This window comes from Neofelis nebulosa, chromosome 13 (genome assembly GCF_028018385.1).
Source record: "Neofelis nebulosa isolate mNeoNeb1 chromosome 13, mNeoNeb1.pri, whole genome shotgun sequence".
Taxonomy (NCBI): Eukaryota; Metazoa; Chordata; class Mammalia; order Carnivora; family Felidae; genus Neofelis; species Neofelis nebulosa.
This window is the reverse complement of record NC_080794.1, coordinates 54,102,531-54,121,634: the sequence shown is the minus strand read 5'-3', so window position 1 is coordinate 54,121,634 and position 19,104 is coordinate 54,102,531. Positions and strand designations below refer to the sequence as shown.

Below are 19,104 nucleotides of genomic sequence, written 5' to 3'. Positions count from 1 at the left end.
TCTGGGGTGTCAGCACAGGGTCCAACACTGGGTTCGAACCTGCGCACTGTGAAATCATGACCTGAGCCGAAGTCAGACACTCAACTGAATGAGCCACCCAGCTGCCCCTGAGATAGCTAGTTTTATAGGAAAACTCCACTGACTGAAGTCTAAGCTTATACAATGAGCAGCTGTTATTACAGAAGTGGAAGCTGTGTAACAGATTTGCACCATGAACTTGTGAAATCAGTATTTTTTAAAAATTGCCTTTTTAATATTTTGTAATGCCGGGGCGCCTGGGTGGCTCAGTTGGTTAAGCGTCCGACTTCAGCTCAGGTCATGATCTCAGGGTCCGTGAGTTCGAGCCCCGTGTCGGGCTCTGTGCTGCTATCTCAGAGCCCGGAGCCTGCTTCGGATTCTGTCTCCCTCTCTCTCTGCCCCTCCCCTGCTCATGCTCTGTCTCTCTCTGTCTCAAAAATAAATAAAACATTAAAAAAAAAATTTTTTTTAATATTTTGTAATGCCTCAAAATATCTCTTGCATTTTGAGCTTATTTCAATTTATATTGTAGTAGTGTAAGTCAGCAATTATATATGCATATTAAAATGATTATGTGAAATAAAACTTTTATGCCATGATGCTCTAAACACAGTCAAGAGACATGCTTTTGAAAAATTCAATTATAGCTATTAGAGTCATAATCTTTTAAGATTTTGATTTTTTTCATTCTAATATATATATTTTAAGTTTTATTTTTGTTTAAGTAATCTCTTTATTTTGTTTAAGTAATGCGGGGCTTAAACTCATGACCCCAAGATCAAGAGTCGCATGCCCTTCCAGCTGAGCCAGCCAGGTGCCCCCTAATCTTTTCTTCTAAGGTAAGTTAAGGTTTTATAACATTAAATTTGAAAATTGAAACATAATATTCATACTATAGGGTTTTGGTCTTTGTGATTATATGAAATTGTGAAACCTCAATTTAAAACTTTCTTTTTACTGTTAGTTTATTTTAGGTGTGTTTTGCTGAGTGAAACACTTAACTATAATTTCTATTACCAAATTAAAATAAATGATTGTTCACAGAAAGGTTCATAGGACTCAGGATATAGTCGTACTTGTGGCTAAGATATATTTACATTATGAGGATGCAAAACAGAATCAGCAAAAGTTCATGGGTGATGTCTGGAAGAAACCAGGCCTGAGCTTCCCAGAGTCCTCTTAGTGGAGTCACACAGGATGCTCTGAATTCTCCCAGCAACAAGTTGTGTGAAGTGTTGTTATGAGGGAAGCTCACCAGAGCTAGGAATTCGGGATCTTTCTCAGAAGTCAATCACGGAGGCACAAAGTACCAGTGTTACTCGGGGCAGTCACTGAAATCCCAGACGTCCAGAAGGAAAGCAGGTGTTCAGCATACACGTTTGTTTAGGTGCAGTGAGCTACTCTTACCATTTAGGGAAAGTTTTTTATAAGTGTAGGCAGCCATTTACCAGGCATGTTCTCAGATACCAGCCAAGGGCTGGCGTTGCAAGCAGGCCTTGATAAAGTTAGCAGGCTCAGGCCTGCTGTGTTAACTCTTTGGCATGAAATATAAATGGCATAAACAAACCAATTAAACAACAGCAATTGTTGGAATGGCTTTAAAAAAGACCCAGTATCTACAAGAAAATCTGTATAGGTAGTTTTAGATAAAGGGATAGGAAAAGATATAACATGGAACAGTAAACAAAAATCTGAAGTGACTGTATTAATATCAGACAAAGTAGACTTCTGAACAATGAAAATTACCAGGGATAAAGAGAAACAGTATATAATGAAAAAAGAACTGAATAGCCAAAACTATTTTAAGTGAGCTCTATGCCCAGCGTGGGGCTTAAACTGATGACCCAGAGATCAAGGGTCACACACCCCACCAACTGAGCCAGCCAGGGGCCTCACCAAAACTTTTGTTTTTAATGTTTATTTATTTGTTTTGAGAGAGAGAGAGGATGAGCAGGGGAAAGGCAGGGAGAATCCCAAGCAGGCTCTGTGCTGTCAGTGCAGAGCCAGACCTGGAGCTCGATCTCAGGAATTATGAGATATGACCTCAACTGAAATTAAGTCAGATGCTTAACCAACTGAGCAACCCAGGCACCCCCTTGCCAAAACTGTTTTGAAAAAGAAGAATAAAGTTGGAGGAATCATACTACCTAATTTTAAGGCTTCCTATAAAGCCATAAGAATTAAGATAGCACGGTATTAGTGAAGGGATAGATTAGTGGAACAAAATAGAGTCCAGAAATTGACACAAATATGGCCAACTGATTTTTGACAAAGTTTCAGAAATTCAGTGGAAAATGGATAGTCTTTAATAATTCAGTGAATTAATTCAGTGAATTAATTAATAATTAATTAATAATTAATAATTCAGTGCCGAATGATTGGATATCCATATATGGATAAAATAAACCCTAATTGAAACTTCACGCCTTATATTTTCACTCAGATCACAGATCCAAATATAAAACTATAAAATGATTTATAGTTTAACCTCCTTAGGGACCCTGTTGAAGTAACAGCAATTAAAATATATTCTATGAGCACCTCCCTTATGGTCTGTGTAATGGTAATATCACCGCTATTGTTTTATAAATGAGGAAACAGAAGCAAATGGAATATCAGTAACTTAAGGGTACCCAACTCGTAGATGTGTTTTGCAGTAATGTTTTATGAGGGATTTGTGTGACGAGTGAAGATGGTGGAGAAACAGGTAGGAAGCAATGGCTTAGAAGGCTCTCGAGAAGAGAGTCTCTGGACATTGGAAACTTGTTGCTTTTCCTGCCGATTCTGTTAATAAATCGTACAACTGCGCGTCTGTATGGTGTTACCTATTCTGTTCCTTGGCCTTACTGCCTCAAAGGAAACACCATGATCCATGGGCTGGAAAGGTGAAGCGGTTCACCCTCTGCTGGCCTGTGTCAGCTGTCCTGGGATTGGACCCAGCTAGACTGTCCAGTGCTCAGATGCACCCCCACCCCGACCCATGTCTTTGCCTTACCCCATTTACCAAGTTCTATTTTGTATCTCTCCACACCGTTTTGAGTTTGTCCTTATAAATGTCATGCTCTTCTCAGCAAATACCTCGATGCTTCTATATTTATTACAATACGACTAGAATTTAGTCACATTTTATCAGATTACTGGGGAATAGGAAAGTTTTTGGGTAAATAGTTCAAATATCTTGCTAGTATTTCAGTAGTTTTTTTTTTTCTTAGTTTGGTTTTCAATTTGTTTTTAAATATTTTATTTTCTTTTAAGTAATCTTTACACCCAACATGGGGCTCAGACTCACCACCCCAAGATTAAGAGTCGGACGCCCTACTGACTGAGCCAGCCAGGCACCCCTCATTTGTTTTTAAAACTTAATTCTTTTTTAATAGATAGTCTACTTTTGTTTCTTGAATTATTGCATTGATAAAAATTTGTGGACAATATCAGCAATAGTGATAGTAAGTAGCCTTGATTGGTTACCAGATTTAATTGGAGTTCTTTTGGTGTTCCATCATTAGCTAAAATGTTGCAGGGGGCTATCAAAAACCTTTAGTTCTGTTACAAGATTGTATTCTCTCTATGCTCCTTTTCTAAAATCACCTTCAGAGTCTCATGGCATCTTATCTATATTCCAGTCACAAGATCCCTCTTTTGGTTATTAATTTTTTTAACGTTTGTTTATTTTGAGAGAGAGAGAGCGCACAAGCAGGGAAGGGGCAGAGAGAGAGGGAGAATGCGAAGCAGGCTCCAGGCTCTGAGCTGTCAGCGCAGAGCCCCATGTGGGGCTCGAACCCACGAACTGCGAGATCATGACCTGAGCTGAAGTCAGAGGCTTAACCGCCTAAGCCGCCCAGGCACCACCCCAGCCCTCTTGGTTATTAATAAAATCCAGGATGGGGCATTTGGGTGGCTCCGTCAGTGAAGTGTCCAACTCTTGATCTTGGCTCAGGTCATGATTTCGGTTCATGAGCCTGCTTGGGATTCTGTCTCTCCCTCTCTCTGCCCCTTCCCTGCTTGTACTCTCTCTCTCTCTCAAAATACATATATAAACTGAAAAAAAAAAAATAAAGTAAAATCCAGGGAGATGATTTACCATCTCAGTCACTCCTCTGAGACTTTCTGCCTCCTGACATGATCATGATCTGTGGCAAGGAGACAGGCTACTTGTCTTTCCAAGGCTGCTGTACAAATTGCCATAACCCTGGTGGCTTAAGACGAAAATTCTCTCACAGGTCTAGAGGCCAGAAGTCTGACATCAAGCTGTTGGCAGAATTGGCTCCTTCCGGAAGTTCTGAAAAGGGGCCCATCCCAGTCCTCTGTCCTTCTGGTGGCTGCTGGCAATCCTTGGTATTCCTCGGCTCGTGACTGCCCTACAGTCTCTTCACATCTTCACATGGCCTTTTCTCCCTGTCTCTCTGTATGTATGTCTTCTGTGTGTCTCTGGATGTCTGTAAGCTCTTCTGTATGTCATAAGCTCTCTGTGTGTCTTCTCCTTTCCTGTGTCTTATAAGGACACCTGTCGTTGGATTTAGGGCCCATCTTAAGCCAGGATGATCTCATCTTGAGATCCTTTAATTATGCCTACAAAAACCCTTATTCCAAATGAGGTCACCTTCACAGGTTCCAGGGATTAGTTAGGACTTGGGCATATCTTCTTGGGAGGCCGCTATTTAACTCACTATACTACCAATGTGTTTACTAAATATAATAACTTGCCCAAGCCCCGGTTTTGGCCAGGAATGGTGCCAGGCACTGGAGCTAGAAAGATGACTAAGGAATACCTTTTTAAATATCACAGAGTATAATTCCAAGAAAAGATATAAAAACCCTCAGGCCCTTATAATGAGATGTAAGTATAATGAAGAGATAAATATAAACCCTGTGGAAACACAAATTAGGAAACTCACAAAGGTACTCCTTAAAAAGATCGTGTCTGGGCGCCTGGGTGGCTCAGTCGGTTGGGCATCTGACTCACAGTCTGTGGGTTCGAGCCCCATATCGGGCTCTGTGCTGATGGCTCAGAGCCTGGAGCCTGCTTGTGATTCTGCTTGTGATTCCCTCTCTCTCTGCCCCTTCCCTGCTCATGCTCTGTCTCTCTCTGTCTCAAAAATAAATAAAAACATTAAGAAAAAAAAATTTTTTTAAAAAGATCGTGTCTGCCTAAAACTGCCCTATCTGATATGAAGCCACATGTAGCTGTTGAGCACTTGAAATGTGACTACTGTGACGAAAGAACGGAACTTTTCCTTTTCCTTTCTTCTTTTTTTATCTTTTTAAGTAATGTCCGTCCTGGGTGTGTCACTCCCCAATGCAAGGCTTGAACTCACAAACCTGAGACCAAAACCTGAGCTGAGGTCAAAAGTCAGACACTTAACCGACTGAGCCGCCCTGGTGCTCCTCCTTTTAATTTTAATGTAAGTTTAAACACAGATATTTGATTCAGTTACTGGAAAGCTTTTAAGTGGGCCTGGAATAACTTGGTATATAAATATTTTTTCAATAGTAAATTTTATGAAATCTAAATATAGATCAAGCATTTCTTTTTTTTTTTTTTTAAGTTTATTTATTTTGAGAGAGAGAGCAGGGGAGAGGCACAGAGAGAGGGAGAGAGAGAGAGAATCCTAAGCAGGCCTCACACCAGCAGCACTGAGCTCGAAGTGGGGCTTGAACCCACGAATTGTGAGATCATGACCTGAGCCAAAACCAAGAGTGGAACCCTTAATCAATGTGCCACCCAGGTGCCCCTCAAGTATTTCTTATATGTATGTATGTATGTATGTATGTATGTATGTATGTATTTTGCCCCTTAAGTCTTTCTGATGAAAATTTAGCATCTGAATTCAGATGCTCTTGAGTGTCATATACACAGCAGATATTGAAGACCCAAGACCAGAAAAAAGCTTCATTGTATTGTGTCCATTTCCTCATCTATGATACCTGATTGACAACACCTTCCCTGTGATGATCCTACCAGCAATCTATCTGGAGGAGAATTGTCAAATTTTCAATTTTACATCCTTTTATTATCAGAGCGTTTACGATGCCTACTAACGAATGGTAGGATGGAAGGGGAGTAGAGTACTAGAGAAGAATTCCTGGGTCACGGAGTAAAAACTGGATGAGTTCTCTGAGGAGCAGGACAGCAGTGTGCTAAGAACAAGGGACTACGGGGGCACTACGGGATCTACTTCTCAACCCCACCGTCTGATCTCTTCTTCCTACTTCACCTTCCTCCAGCCCCTCTGGCTTCCTTGCTGTCTCCAGATCACACCAGTCATGCTTACAATGATCTGATCGCAGATGCCAACACGCTTCACTCCCCTGCCTCCTTCAGAGTTCTACCCAAATGCGACTTCATCACATGGGCTTTCCTCTGAGTCCTACGTAAAAGGCTCCGCCACTCACCACACATCAATCTTCATCCCTCTGCTTTATTTTGCATCACTACCACACGGCATATTTATTGTTGATTTTCTGTCCATTAAAATGGAAGCTCTATGAGAGCAGAAAGTTTGTCTTGTTTATTGCTTCATCCCCAGAAGCTACAGTGTTTGGATGTAAATAAGTGAATAGATTGGGCCGGGAGCAGAGTAACTGGGTTCCAATCCTTTCTCACTGTGATAACATGGACACGTCTGTCAATCATTCTTGCATTTCAGTTTTCTCATTCGCAAGTAAGGGATGATTACTTTTCTCTCGGCCTAGATGAGAGGATTAATGGAAGAAGGGGCGACTATTGTTTATAAGCATCTTCTACTGGGCATGCATTGCTGCAATTGATTCGCATATATTGTTTTTAAACCCCAGGTCAGCCTGATAAAATGGATATTAGTGTTCCCATTTTACAGATTAAGAAACTGAGACTCAAAAAGTTAGTGGCTTGTGAAATCCAAAGTGAAGGAAGTATGTGAAATAAATATTAGAAGTATGACACTGCAATAAAAAATGTGAAGTATCTTGGTAATTTTTATATTGGTTATATATTGGAATAATATTTTGAATATTTAAAAAATAAAATCTGTTATTAAAGTTAATTTCACCTGTTTCTTTTTTTAAAATGGGTTTTATTTATTTAAGTAATCTCTACTCCCCACATGGGGCTCGAGCTCATGACCCCAAGATCAAGAGTCTCACGTTCCTCTGACTGAGCCAGCTAGGTGCCCCAAATTTCAACTGTTTATTGTTACATTTTTAACATGGTCCCTATAAAATTTAAAATTACATACATGGTTCACATTATATTTCTATTGGATAGCACTGCCAGGTCATTTTAGACCATTTCACCATTTTATTTTTTTTTTTTTAATTTTTTTTTTCAACGTTTTTTATTTATTTTTGGGACAGAGAGAGACTGAGCATGAACGGGGGAGGGGCAGAGAGAGAGGGAGACACAGAATCGGAAACAGGCTCCAGGCTCCGAGCCATCAGCCCAGAGCCTGACGCGGGGCTCGAACTCACGGACCGCGAGATCGTGACCTGGCTGAAGTCGGACGCTTAACCGACTGCGCCACCCAGGCGCCCCATTTCACCATTTTAGGTGAAAGGGAATCAGATCAGGGAAGAAAAAAATATTTCACAGAGGAGAAAGAGGTATTCTTGATTATGATAATTAGTTTACTGAATAAATGTATAGATTTAGTTTTACCCCGATGTCATATTCTTTTTTTTTTTTTTTAATTTTTTTTTTTTAATGTTTATCTTTGAGAGAGAGGGAGAGACAGAGCATGAGCTGGGGAGGGGTAGAGAGAGAGGGAGACACAGAATCCGAAGCAGGCTCCAGGCTCTGAGCTGTCAGCATGGAGCCCGACGCGGGGCTCAAACTCACGAACCACAAGATCATGACCTGAACTGAAGTCGGTTGCTCAACCAACTGAGCCACCCAGGTGCCCCGCCAATGTCCTATTCTTGTTAGACCCCCCTCCCTCACCTGTAAAAAATAACCAAGAGTGTGAAAGGGTAAGAAGGAAGAGTATTTACATACAGTCTCATTGGTAATCTCCACCTTCGGGCATGGAGAACAATCAGAACCTGATCATGTCTGAGACTTTGTCATTTCTAGATGTCCCTCACCCAGTGGTGTCCCCCTTCCCTACTTGTCCAGCTTAATGTTGATTCTCAATCATTATTAGTCCCTCCATTCTTGCTTTACCATTTGGTCAAACCCCGTACCTGGCTAACTTTGCCTATCATGTACCTCCACTCATGTAGCTGGACCTGGGTGATCATTCTGTCATTCAGGTCACTTCAGATTCAGAAACAACTAATCTTCCTGATTTCTTCATGTGTTCAGCAACCGTACCATGTGACTATAGTCTAGTTTATCTTCCATCCTTCCAGGGGGCGTCTGGGGGCTCATTCAGCTAAATGTCTGACTCTTGATTTTGGCTCAAGTCATGATCTCACAGTTTGTGGGATCGAGCCCCATTTGGGACTCTGCACTGACAGCACAGAGCCTGCTTGGGATTCTCTCTCTCCCTCTCTCTGTGCTCCTCCCTGCTCACACTGCCCCACTCTCTCTAAAGAAATAAATAAATATTTAAAAAGATCTTCCAGGGGCGCCTGGGTGGCTCAGTCGGTTAAGCGTCCGACTTCAGCTCAGGTCACGATCTCACGGTCTGTGAGTCCGTGAGTCTGAGCCCCGTGTCGGGCTCTGGGCTGATGGCTCAGAGCCTGGAGCCTGCTTCTGATTCTGTGTCTCCCTCTCTCTCTCTGCCCCTCCCCCGTTCATGCTCTGTCTCTCTCTGTCTCAAAAATAAATAAATGGTAAAAAAAATTTTTTTTGAATAAAAATAAAAATAAAAAGATCTTCCATTCTTCCAGATGCTTTAATTTATACTTATCTCATATATCAGTTATTTCAACATCCAGTACGTTCTCCTGTCCTGTCAGTAAGGAAACCATCCTCCCTGGTCTGAAAGGGACAGTCTCAGTCTGCTCCTATCATCTAGGCCTAGTGACTAATAGCAGTCATATTCATTCTCAAAAGCGTTCATATTTAGATGATAAGTCCAAAATCATCCTACTCTCAGCAGGTAACCAAACCTTTAGAGTTTCCCCATAATGATGACAATTCCATCTGCCCAATTACTCAGGCCCAAAAAGGTCAAAGTCATTTTTGACTCTTTCTCTCACATCATACACTGTCAGAAAATCCTATCAGCTGTACCCTAAAATACATATTTCACTCCACTTCTCTCTGTACTGATTCCAGCAACCATCATCATTTTGTCCATGAATTATTGTAATGGCCTCCCAATTGGCCTTCCTGCTCCTGAACTTCATCTTTTTCAGTCATATTCAGGACGAGGCATTTGGAGAGTGCCTGAAATGTACAGATTCTCAATAGATGCAAGTTACAGATGACTAGGGACCATAGCCTCCCATTTTAAACATTTGCTTCAATATATACTAGAGGACCTTATCTCAAATAATAGAAAACATGGGCTTCTGTGCTGTGTCAGGCAGTAATATCCATGTTTACCAGTCAGCTGTCCAGCCAAAACATATGGTCCCTTAGAAGACCTCTAAAAGCAGAGGGCAGGGAACATGTGGTCTCTTATCCTGTGACTGGGAAAAGTAATTCCTTCCTCTCTCCTCCCGCATCCCTTTTGCCCGCAGTGACATGTCAGTATTTCTCTCCACCAAGTTCAAAAGCAGAATTTACTGGGCGCCTGGGTGGTTCAGTTGGTTAAGTGTCCAACTTTGACTCAGGTCATGATCTTGAAGTTTGTGAGGTCCAGCCCTGCATTGGGCTCTCTGCTGTCAGCTGGAGCCTGCTTCTGATCCTCTGTCTCCCTCTCTCTCTGCTCCTACCCCAATTGCTTCCTCTCTCAAAAATAAACATTAAAAAAAAAAAAAAGCAGCATTCCCTGAGTCCATCTCTCACAAAATGCAACCCTCACACTGGAAGAGGGAAAAAAATTAGGAAAACTCACCAAGCCTGGAACTTGAACTTGTATAAAATATACATTCAACCATAAAAATGTATCTGGGCCGTTTTTTAAACTATAAAGAATAAAACCAAAATTCAAGGGAAGAGTTGAAAAATGAAAGAGAAATGCAGCAAAACATCTAGAAGAGAAACATGGATGGGAGTAAAGGATTTCACAAACACACACACACACACACACACACACACACACACACACACAGAGCCCTGATTGCATTCTACAGAGGACACCCTCACACCGTCATCTTCCTTCTGGGTGATTTGTCACCTTCAGTGATCCTGCCCCCATATTCACATCTTTGTATAGTCCCCTCCCACATCGAGTGAGGGTTGCCTATGTGATCAACAGGATGCAGACAAAGTGGCATGTCACTTCTGAGGCAAGGTTCTAAAGGACACTGTGGCTTCCGCCTCTCTCTCTTGGATTGGTTGCCCTGAGGGAAGCCAGTCGCCACGTTGAGAGGCTCACCCGGCAAGGAATTGAGGCGCCTGCCAATAGCCATGTGAGTGTGTCTGCCTGGGAGCAGATGCTTCAGGCCTGGCCAAGCCTTCAGGTGCCTGAGGCCTGGCTGAGAGTTGCTGTGCCACCTCAAGAGAGAACCTGAGCCAGAAGTGCACACATGAGCTGCTCCTGACGCTCAGAAATGGTGCGAGATAGTAAACATTTGTTGTTCGAAGCCACCAAATTGTGGGTTATTTGCTAGGCAACACTAAATAATAAACTGCCTGCAAACGTGTGACTCTGTAGCAATTTCCGAAGAACTGAATTGGGAAGGGACACTGGTCCCACTATTTTCATTTATGCACAAGCAGTTTGCTGGATACCCTCTGAAATTCTGGACATCCACATATTGAGCAGACAGAAGTCTAACACAGTTACTTAGAAAAAACAAACCCAGAAAAACAGCATCACTTCCTTGGGACATTTTCATCCCTTTTATCACTTCCTTCATTTATGTGGATGCGTTCCCCTTCCGCAAGTTCCTCTGGCTGTAAATCTAGAGCCTCTTAAATGGTGACAGTGTCGAAATTTCCCTGGCAGCTCTTTCTTTTCTTTTTTTTAAATGTTTATTTATTTATTTTGAGAGAGAGAGAGAGAGTGAGAGTGTGAGCGGGAGAAGGGCAGAGAGGCAGGGAGACAGGGAGACAGAGGATCCGAAGCAGGCTCTGCATTGACAGCAGAGAGCCCAATGCAGGGCTCGGACCCACAAACCGCAAGATTGTGACCTGAGTCGAAGTCAGACACTTAACTGACTGAGCCACCCAGGTGCCCCCCTGGCCAGCTCTTTCTTCTGTAACTCTATGTTCAACTTGAATTTCATTCCAGCATTATAACTTTTGCTGTCTTTGCTGCAATTTCATCCTTGTTGTCCAATTTCCTCTTAATTATTATTATTTTTTTAACGCCACGGGTTTGTGTAATAGTCTGACCCATTTTTGACCTTTGACTGATGACTGTAAGGGTAGGGCTAACCGGTAGCCTTAAGAGATAACATCTTTGTTTTAACACCATAGGTTAAGAGATAACAGCCTTATCCTATCAATCAAGGGATGGATTAGCGCTTGATTGGATTGGGGCAAGGGCCTGTTTGAACTGTTTCCCCCTGGGAACTATTCCTTTGTTGTGTTCCCAGGTGATAATAAGACGATGTGGTCAGCTATAAAAATTCTGTACTCCGGCTGTTCGAGACCGCACTCTGGTCAGGAGTGTCGTCCCGATTGATCGATTTGCCTTGCCTCTCATTGCAATAAACTTTGTTGTGACTGTCACCGGTGCCCGTAGCATTCTGTTTCAGGAGTCGTGTGGATGCAACAATGACAGCTTTTAAGCTCCACCAGTCTTCCTTCTCCTCCTGCCCTACGTCTGGGCAAGCTGATGTGAAAGCCCAGGTAAACCCCCTCTTTGACTCTGGAGGGAATTTCAAGTCACACAAGCCCATGAGCCCACATGTCAGTCCCACCCCTTAAGCCCAATAAAACCCTTAAGCCAGTCTTTTCAGGGCTCTCTTAAGCCGTTTTGGGACTTGCATGGAAACTATCCCTGTTCGCTCCAGAAAGCCTCATTAGATGAGTGATAAACCCTCTTTGTGCATGTGGGGTGCCATCACTTTTGACACCCAAACCCAATTTTGAATGGGAAGTCCATCTCCTTTCTTCTGGGTAATGTCAAAGATAAACCCAGCTGGGGTGCCTGGGTGGCTCAGTTGGTTAAGTGTCTGACTTCTGCTCAGGTCATGATCTCACGGTTCATGAGTTCGAGCCCTGCAACGGGCTCTGTGATGATGGCTCGGAGCCAGGAGCCTGCTTCAGATTCTGTGTCTCCCTCTCTCTCTCTGCCCCTGACCCACTCATGCTCTGTCTCTCTCAAAAATAAAATAAAAAAAAAACATTAAAAAAAAAAGGATAAATACATCCAGACATTAGTTAAGGTGGTGAAAATAGACTTTATCCAGTAGTTACTGACAGTAGAGGAAAGGGTTGAGCTCTATTCTGATTTGTGCAGAAGTGATAGGATTTTTTTAAAGTTTATTTATTTTGAGAGAGAGAGGGAGAGAGTTGGGAGTGGCAGAGAGGGAGGAAAGAGAACATCCCAAGCAGACTCTGAGCAGCTCCCTATGTGGGGCTCAATCTCATGAACCATGAGATCATGACCTAAGCCAAAATCGAGTTGAATGCTTAACCGACAGAGCCACCTATGTGCCAGGAGGTAATAGAATATTTTAAAAGGAGAATGTGGTGGGGGAAAGCAGAGGCTCAAGTAGAGTCAGAGAAGTGAAATATTAAAAAGTATAAATGCGATTAGGTCAGGTGCAGCTGTAATTATTTAATTTAGAATTCTATCCTCGCACAGAGACTGGGAGACAGAGGCCCTATCCTTCCTGATGGATACACTTCAAGGAAATGGCTTTCAGGTTCTTGAAGAGACACTTCTGAGTTGCTGGTACATGTACATCTCAAAGGGACAGAGGAAGAATTCCTAATTAGTAAATGCTCTAAGAAAAGGAAGTTAGGGGCCTATCGCTATTGGCTGGCACAAACAGGAAATTCTGGCAGAGTTGAGTTTTTTGGCCCAACATTTTAATGGTGTGTGTGTGTGTGTGTGTGTGTGTGTGTGTGAGTGGCAGGCAGGGTAGGGAGGTGGGCATGGGAGTGGCTGGGGTCATCCCAGGGACACAGCCTGATGCCGGTAGATGCCATACTAGAGTTTGTCTCCCAACAGAGGTCCAGATGGAATTATTATGTGCTGAGAGTTCTGCAATTCTCAGTAACCAAAACAGTTTACCAATGGGAGACAAAGAGCCCACACAACTCCAACTGTTGCTCTCTCAGTGTGAACTGAGTAACAGATTTAGTGACGGATTACCGGCAGACTTTGAAAGAAGGGATGTGACTTGTCACTGATCATGATGTGCAGCCGTTATTAGTGATTTGTAGACTGAAGACCTAGCAGCTGAGATTCTACTTCATGCGATTCCTCAGTTAATATAAAGTGGTAGCTGAAATTGGAATCATATTGTTGTGGGGCCAGTGTTATTTAACTAAACCATAGTGACTGAAATTCACATATACCTGAACTGTGCAAAAGACTGCCGGTTAAGGATATTGCTGTCACATACGGGAAATTAAGTTCTGCAAATTTAAAATAATGTGAATAAATATTTCAAAGTTATATGTTATATACAAAGTTTAAAATAATGAAATTCTCTTAATATTTTAAAAAATTGTTGGGAGTCATAGATTTTTAAAACTCTTGAGCAGCAAATTGAGGTCAATATTTGTTATACTACTATACAAAATCCCCTTTACCTTAAACACACAAAGTTTAACTCTATCACATGTCAAGTCTCCTGTAAATGTTGCGTATGTGTTTTGAAACATTCATTTTGTGATCTCCAGACTTGTGTCGCTACTTTAATATTCAGTGTTATTAAAATTAAAAATCTTTCTTTTTTTAACCAACTAATATTTACTTAGGAGTAGTATTCGACCTTGTGCTGTAAAACATGCCTGAAAATTGATAGCTTTGGAATAAAATTTTGATTAAAAATTTTTTGTTTAAATCTTTATTTTTGAGAGAGAGAGAGAGAGGGAGAGAGAGTTCGAGCAGGGGAGGAACAAAGAGAGAGGGAGACACAGAATCTAAAGCAGGCTCCGGGCTCTGAGCTGTCAGCACAGAGCCTCACACGGGGCTTGAACTCACAAATTAGGAGTTCATGACCAGAGACCAAGTCAGAGCTTAACCCACTGAGCCACCCAGCTGCTCCAAATTTTGATTTTGATTTTTAATACAATTCAAGTTTGATGGATTATGCAGTTGAATTGGTAGCTGAATTCTGTTAAATGCTCAGAAAATATGAAATAGAATTAAAACAAAACTTCTGTATCCTATCGGTAGATTTATGCTCTTTCAGAATGCACTCACTACACTTATTCCAATGGGAAAATTAGTACTCAATTATCTAGAGAGTAAATCTTGTCTTATTTTCACTTACACATTCTAATACACCACCACTATGTACTATAATATGTGGGTTCCATTGTTTGGGGTTTTGTTGAATCCTGGTTTAAAAAAAAATAGTTTCAAAAAAACGTAACAAAACTTTTATAAGAGACATTTTGGAACAGTTGGGGAAATTTGAATATGGACTTGATATTAAATGGTTTTTATGGAATTAGTGTTAAATAGTATAGGTGTGATAATGTTATTGTGATCCCGCAGGAATATGCCCTTAATCTTAGATGATACATGATGACATATTCAGGGCTGGTGTCATCATAAATGACTACACATCTAGATAAAGCAAACATGGCAAAATATTAACAGCTGTTGACTCTATGAGAGTTGTATTGTGTCCGCTCATTAAATTCTTTCGAATGTCCTATTTATTTGAAAGTATCAATAAGAAAGAGCCGGGACATAAACTGACCAAGAAAATGTTTACCTTCTTTACCGAAAACATGCTAGAATAGTCACGTCCTTAAAATGCCATTTTTGTAAAATGTCAGAAGATGGTGCACAGCCATCTAACGGAGATCAGGCTGCGTGTGATAGTCGTTTTCTTTCGGTTTGTATTTTTATTCATCTACAATTTTTGCGTATTGCAAGCAATTTTGAGAAGCTGGCACCATCATATTTTATCATTACTGCTACAACCAACACGCCCAGCTCCAAGCTGCCGTGCCTTCCTGGGGGAAACTCTGCGGCCAAGGGCTTGTTTTCCTCCGCAACGCTCGCTCGGCTCGAAACCTCTCGAGACTTTCGCCCACGAGTCTGGGCTGGCCGAAGGTCGGCCTCACGCCCCCTCGCGGTTATAGCCTACGCGGCTCGGCACCCCCCCCTCCCCCTCTAGGGCGGGGCGGTGGGGGGGGGGGGTTCCTGCCGCGGGGCCTGATGGGAAGCGTTTTCCGGGCCTGCGGTTTGCGCCGCGCGGGAGCCGGGGGGAAGGGGTGGGGAGGGCGGGAGTTCTGGCGCATGCGTCGCCCGCGCGCGGCCTGCCCCTGGGCGAGGCAGGGGCTGGAGCGCAGTTGGGGAGCGGCGGCTGCGGAAGGGCGGGGCGTGGGCCTCGGATCCGTGCCCGCGGGAGTGGCCGTGCAGGCGGATCCGGATCAGATCTTTGTACGCTTACCGGAGCCTGATGGTTTTCAGAAAGGCCGCGATGGCGTTGGCCCTCCTGTTCTGAGGCCGCCGCGCGCTCGGCGATGCAGGGAATCCTCACCGTTCTGCTGTAACAGATTAGGAAAGGGAGTCTCAGGCCCGCGAGTGCCTCGGATGTGCAGCCCCGCGGGAGGTGGCGCTAGGAGTCGCGTCCACAGCTGGCTCCTCCCTAAGAAATGATTCTGCCTAAATCCGGCTTTGTGTCCGACCCAGCACTGAGTCAGAGGGTATCGCTGTCAAGTATAACGTAGACTCCGCTTTATTGTGGGGCACTGGTATTTTGGGGATTCTTGGTGTCTCGTGAGGTTTCCTGGGTCACTCTTCATAATGGTTAGTTCTGGGCCTGGTCTGAACGAACTGTCCAGCCTGTGGTCCTGGTTTGGGGTTTTTGAAGGACCAGCCCAAGATTCTGGGGCCCAGGGAGCTCCAAGATTTGAGGCCCTAATGGTAGGTTACAACTAAAATGATTTTGTCCCTGACGTTCGTGTCCTGATTCCTAGGAACCAAGCTCTTGTAAAGAGGAATCCCACCTGTAAGATCGCCAGTCTGAATGGCGATCCCGGACCAGGGCTGCAGAGCAGAGGAGGGCGAGGCAGAGAAAGAGCAGACTGTAGATTTGCAGGGCTAGTAGCAGTATGTGATCCTTGTGTTGTGCAAGCCACCCTTCAACCTTGACAACCTGAGGTCTGAGCCAGGTTTTAGGAGAGGTGAGTTAGGGCTAAGGCCAAAGGGCAAGCCTGCCAAGGAAAGGTCACTTCATTTGCAGGTTTGAGAGAGGATGGTCTGGGAGAAAGAAATACCACCTACCACCAAGAAAATTCTTTTTTTTTTTTTTGGGGGGGGGGTTGGTGACGGCATTTTTCTTTTATTGAAGTATAGTTGACATACATTATATTGGTTTCAGGCGTACAATATAGTAATTTGACAATTGTGTACGGTACAAAATTCTCCCCAACGGCAGGTGTAGTTACCCTCTGTGGGTGACACTGGTTTTCAACCCACCAAGAAAATTCTGAGACCTCTCTAACAGACTTTGATGTCTTTCAAATGCTCCACCCTTTTCAGATCCTGAGGGGCCCTTATGCCACATGCGGCATTGACAGATGTGTTGCATCCTCTCCTCTGACTTCGCAGACTCAGAAGGTAGTGCAGGAAAGAACTTCTGGGTTACCTGTTTCTGCCTACAATGAAAGATGAAAAACACTGAGCCAGAGAGGGTAAATGTCAGGGTCCTCCTGTTCATTTGCGGTCTAACCAATAGTCGGATTTTCAGATACAGTTAAGTCAAAACGGGCTTCCATCAAAAGACAGAAACTACTGTCGAGGTAGTTAAGGACCAAAGGACGTTCTCCTACAGGAGGACATTTTATCCAGCTAGTGAGTGGAGTTTTATAGGTGAGAGAATCCAGGGAGGTGCAAAGTAGGTCAGATCTCTTGTGATTATTTTTTCTTTCTTCTCCCCTAGCTCCACCTTTGTAGTTCCCTACATGTTTCCTAGTTCCATAGAAAATGAATAGATCTCAGGTGAGTTGTTTATTTTCCCTATTTTGTTTACTGTGACTGTATGAGGCTTTTAAGGGTCAATAGGTTAGAATGGAAACATAGAAATAGATGAAAATCAGCTTCAGGGAAAATAGTCAGGAGCGCATCAATATGAGGACAAAGTGGTGTGCAGAAATATGCAGGTTTTATATTACAGCCAAATCTGTCCGATTTTTCTGATAGTCGTAGCAAAAATGCAGACATTTTCTGTTGCATGGTTTGAATTGGCCCCTGAAGAAACTGTCATGCTAATTCCTCAGAAGACATAAGAGTTCTTTTTTTTTTTTTTTTAATTTTTTTTTTTCAACGTTTTTATTTATTTTTGGGACAGAGAGAGACAGAGCATGAACGGGGGAGGGGCAGAGAGAGAGGGAGACACAGAATCGGAAACAGGCTCCAGGCTCCGAGCCATCAGCCCAGAGCCCGACGCGGGGCTCGAACTCACGGACTGCGAGATCGTGACCTGGCTGAAGTCGGACGCTTAACCGACTGCGCCACCCAGGCGCCCCAGAAGACATAAGAGTTCTTAAAAATGTTCCTGTCTTGTTCTTCCTGTGTAACATAGTAAATAATCTTTCAGTTACTGTGAGAAGTAATGCAGCCTGCTGCCTATAATTGCTCCTCAAGGGAAGCAGGACACTTGTGCTAAAGGAGAACTCAGTCCGGGTTTCTAAAGGCCAAAACACCATGGTGCCATAGACCTCTTTCTTTTTTTAAAAAATGTTTGTTTATTTATTTTGATAGAGCATGCGCAAGTAGGGGAGGGAGAGAGAGGATCCAAAGTAGGCTGGAAAGCGCGGGACTTGATCCCATGAACTGTGAGATGGTGACCTGAGCTGAAATCAAGAGTTTGATGCCTGACCCACTGAGCCACCCAGGTATGCTCCCACCCCCATCGACCTTTTTCTGCCTAATCCAGGCATAGAACCAGGGATGTCTCCAAAAAGAATGGATTATACCACCTTCAGATAATCTTTAATGATATGTATAGAGTGTGCAACAGATGGGTTAAAGGTATTTTCTGGCAAATGTTTCCCCATTTCCTTTCCGTATTTCAAACCAAATCACTGTTGGATCTGTCTGGTAAGGGACATTAGTGATCTTATTATGGCAAATGTCATGGATACTTTAGTACTGAAGTTACCTTAATTAAGGTAATGCTCAGTGAATTGAGCATTCTGTCCAGTTTTTACGTTCATGTCCAGTCTCTTCTAGAAAGTCTTGTTGGTTGTTTTCTGGTCTATTCCTCCTTCTGGAATTCTTTTCTGTCCTCTCAGTAGAGTCTTCTTCCTCTTTTTGCCTCTTATTGTTTCTCCCACAGTGTCTGTTATTGATCTCCTCACTCTCCAGTGATTGTCCTCACTCTCCTGGTCTTGCTGACTAGTCTGTTCTCTCTGGAGATGCACCATTTGCTGGGATGCTTGAATCTGGCTCTCTGGTCCAGCCCTCTCCCCTACCTTAGACCTTAATGGCCAACTGTGAATGGCTCGTCTAAAGGCCCTTCAAACTCTATAGATCCCCCCGCTGCCCAGCCACCCTTCTTTATTTCCTACTAAATGTTATTACCAGCCAGCTCATCATCCAGGTAACAAACATAGCTTTTGTTCTAAGTGCTGGCCTTTGCCTGCAACCTACACATCCAGTTGGTAAAAAAATCTTGTTACTTTCAAGTTGTTAATGTTTCTTTCTTTCTTCTTCTTCTTCTTTTTTTTTTTTTTTTGAAATTGAAATTAAGTGCACAAATCGGAAGGGCACAACTTGAATTTTTCGTACACTATGCATCTGGGCGGCTATCACCCAGGTCAGAATAAGGGTCGTTTGCTGCAATGCAGAAGAATTCCTTTGTGTTCTTTCCAAGACAGTACTTGCCCACTCTCACTCGAGGGGAACCATTATTTTGATTTCTATTAACATTTATTAGTTTTGTCTTATTTTAAACTTCATATAAATA

The 19,104-nt window shown here is 42.9% G+C and overlaps 2 long non-coding RNA genes across 11 annotated transcripts in view; both read left to right on the top strand.

Moving 5' to 3' along the window:
• Positions 1 to 757: 757 nt before the first annotated feature.
• On the top strand, positions 758 to 7,041 carry LOC131493038 (uncharacterized). Its single transcript, XR_009252417.1, has 2 exons — positions 758 to 857; positions 6,037 to 7,041. It is a non-coding gene; the product is annotated as an uncharacterized LOC131493038 (long non-coding RNA).
• Positions 7,042 to 15,346: 8,305 nt separating this feature from the next.
• The window catches only part of LOC131493036 (uncharacterized), a 57,038-nt gene continuing 53,280 nt past the window's right edge, over positions 15,347 to 19,104 (top strand). For 2 of the 10 annotated variants that reach the window (XR_009252411.1, XR_009252414.1), the window contains exons 1-3: positions 15,357 to 16,828; positions 17,077 to 17,135; positions 17,898 to 18,031. This is a non-coding gene — a long non-coding RNA (uncharacterized LOC131493036). Of the gene's footprint in view, positions 16,829 to 17,076; positions 17,136 to 17,897; positions 18,032 to 19,104 lie in introns of all 10 variants that reach the window. The other 8 variants (XR_009252416.1, XR_009252413.1, XR_009252409.1 and 5 more) reach the window with 8 other exon arrangements.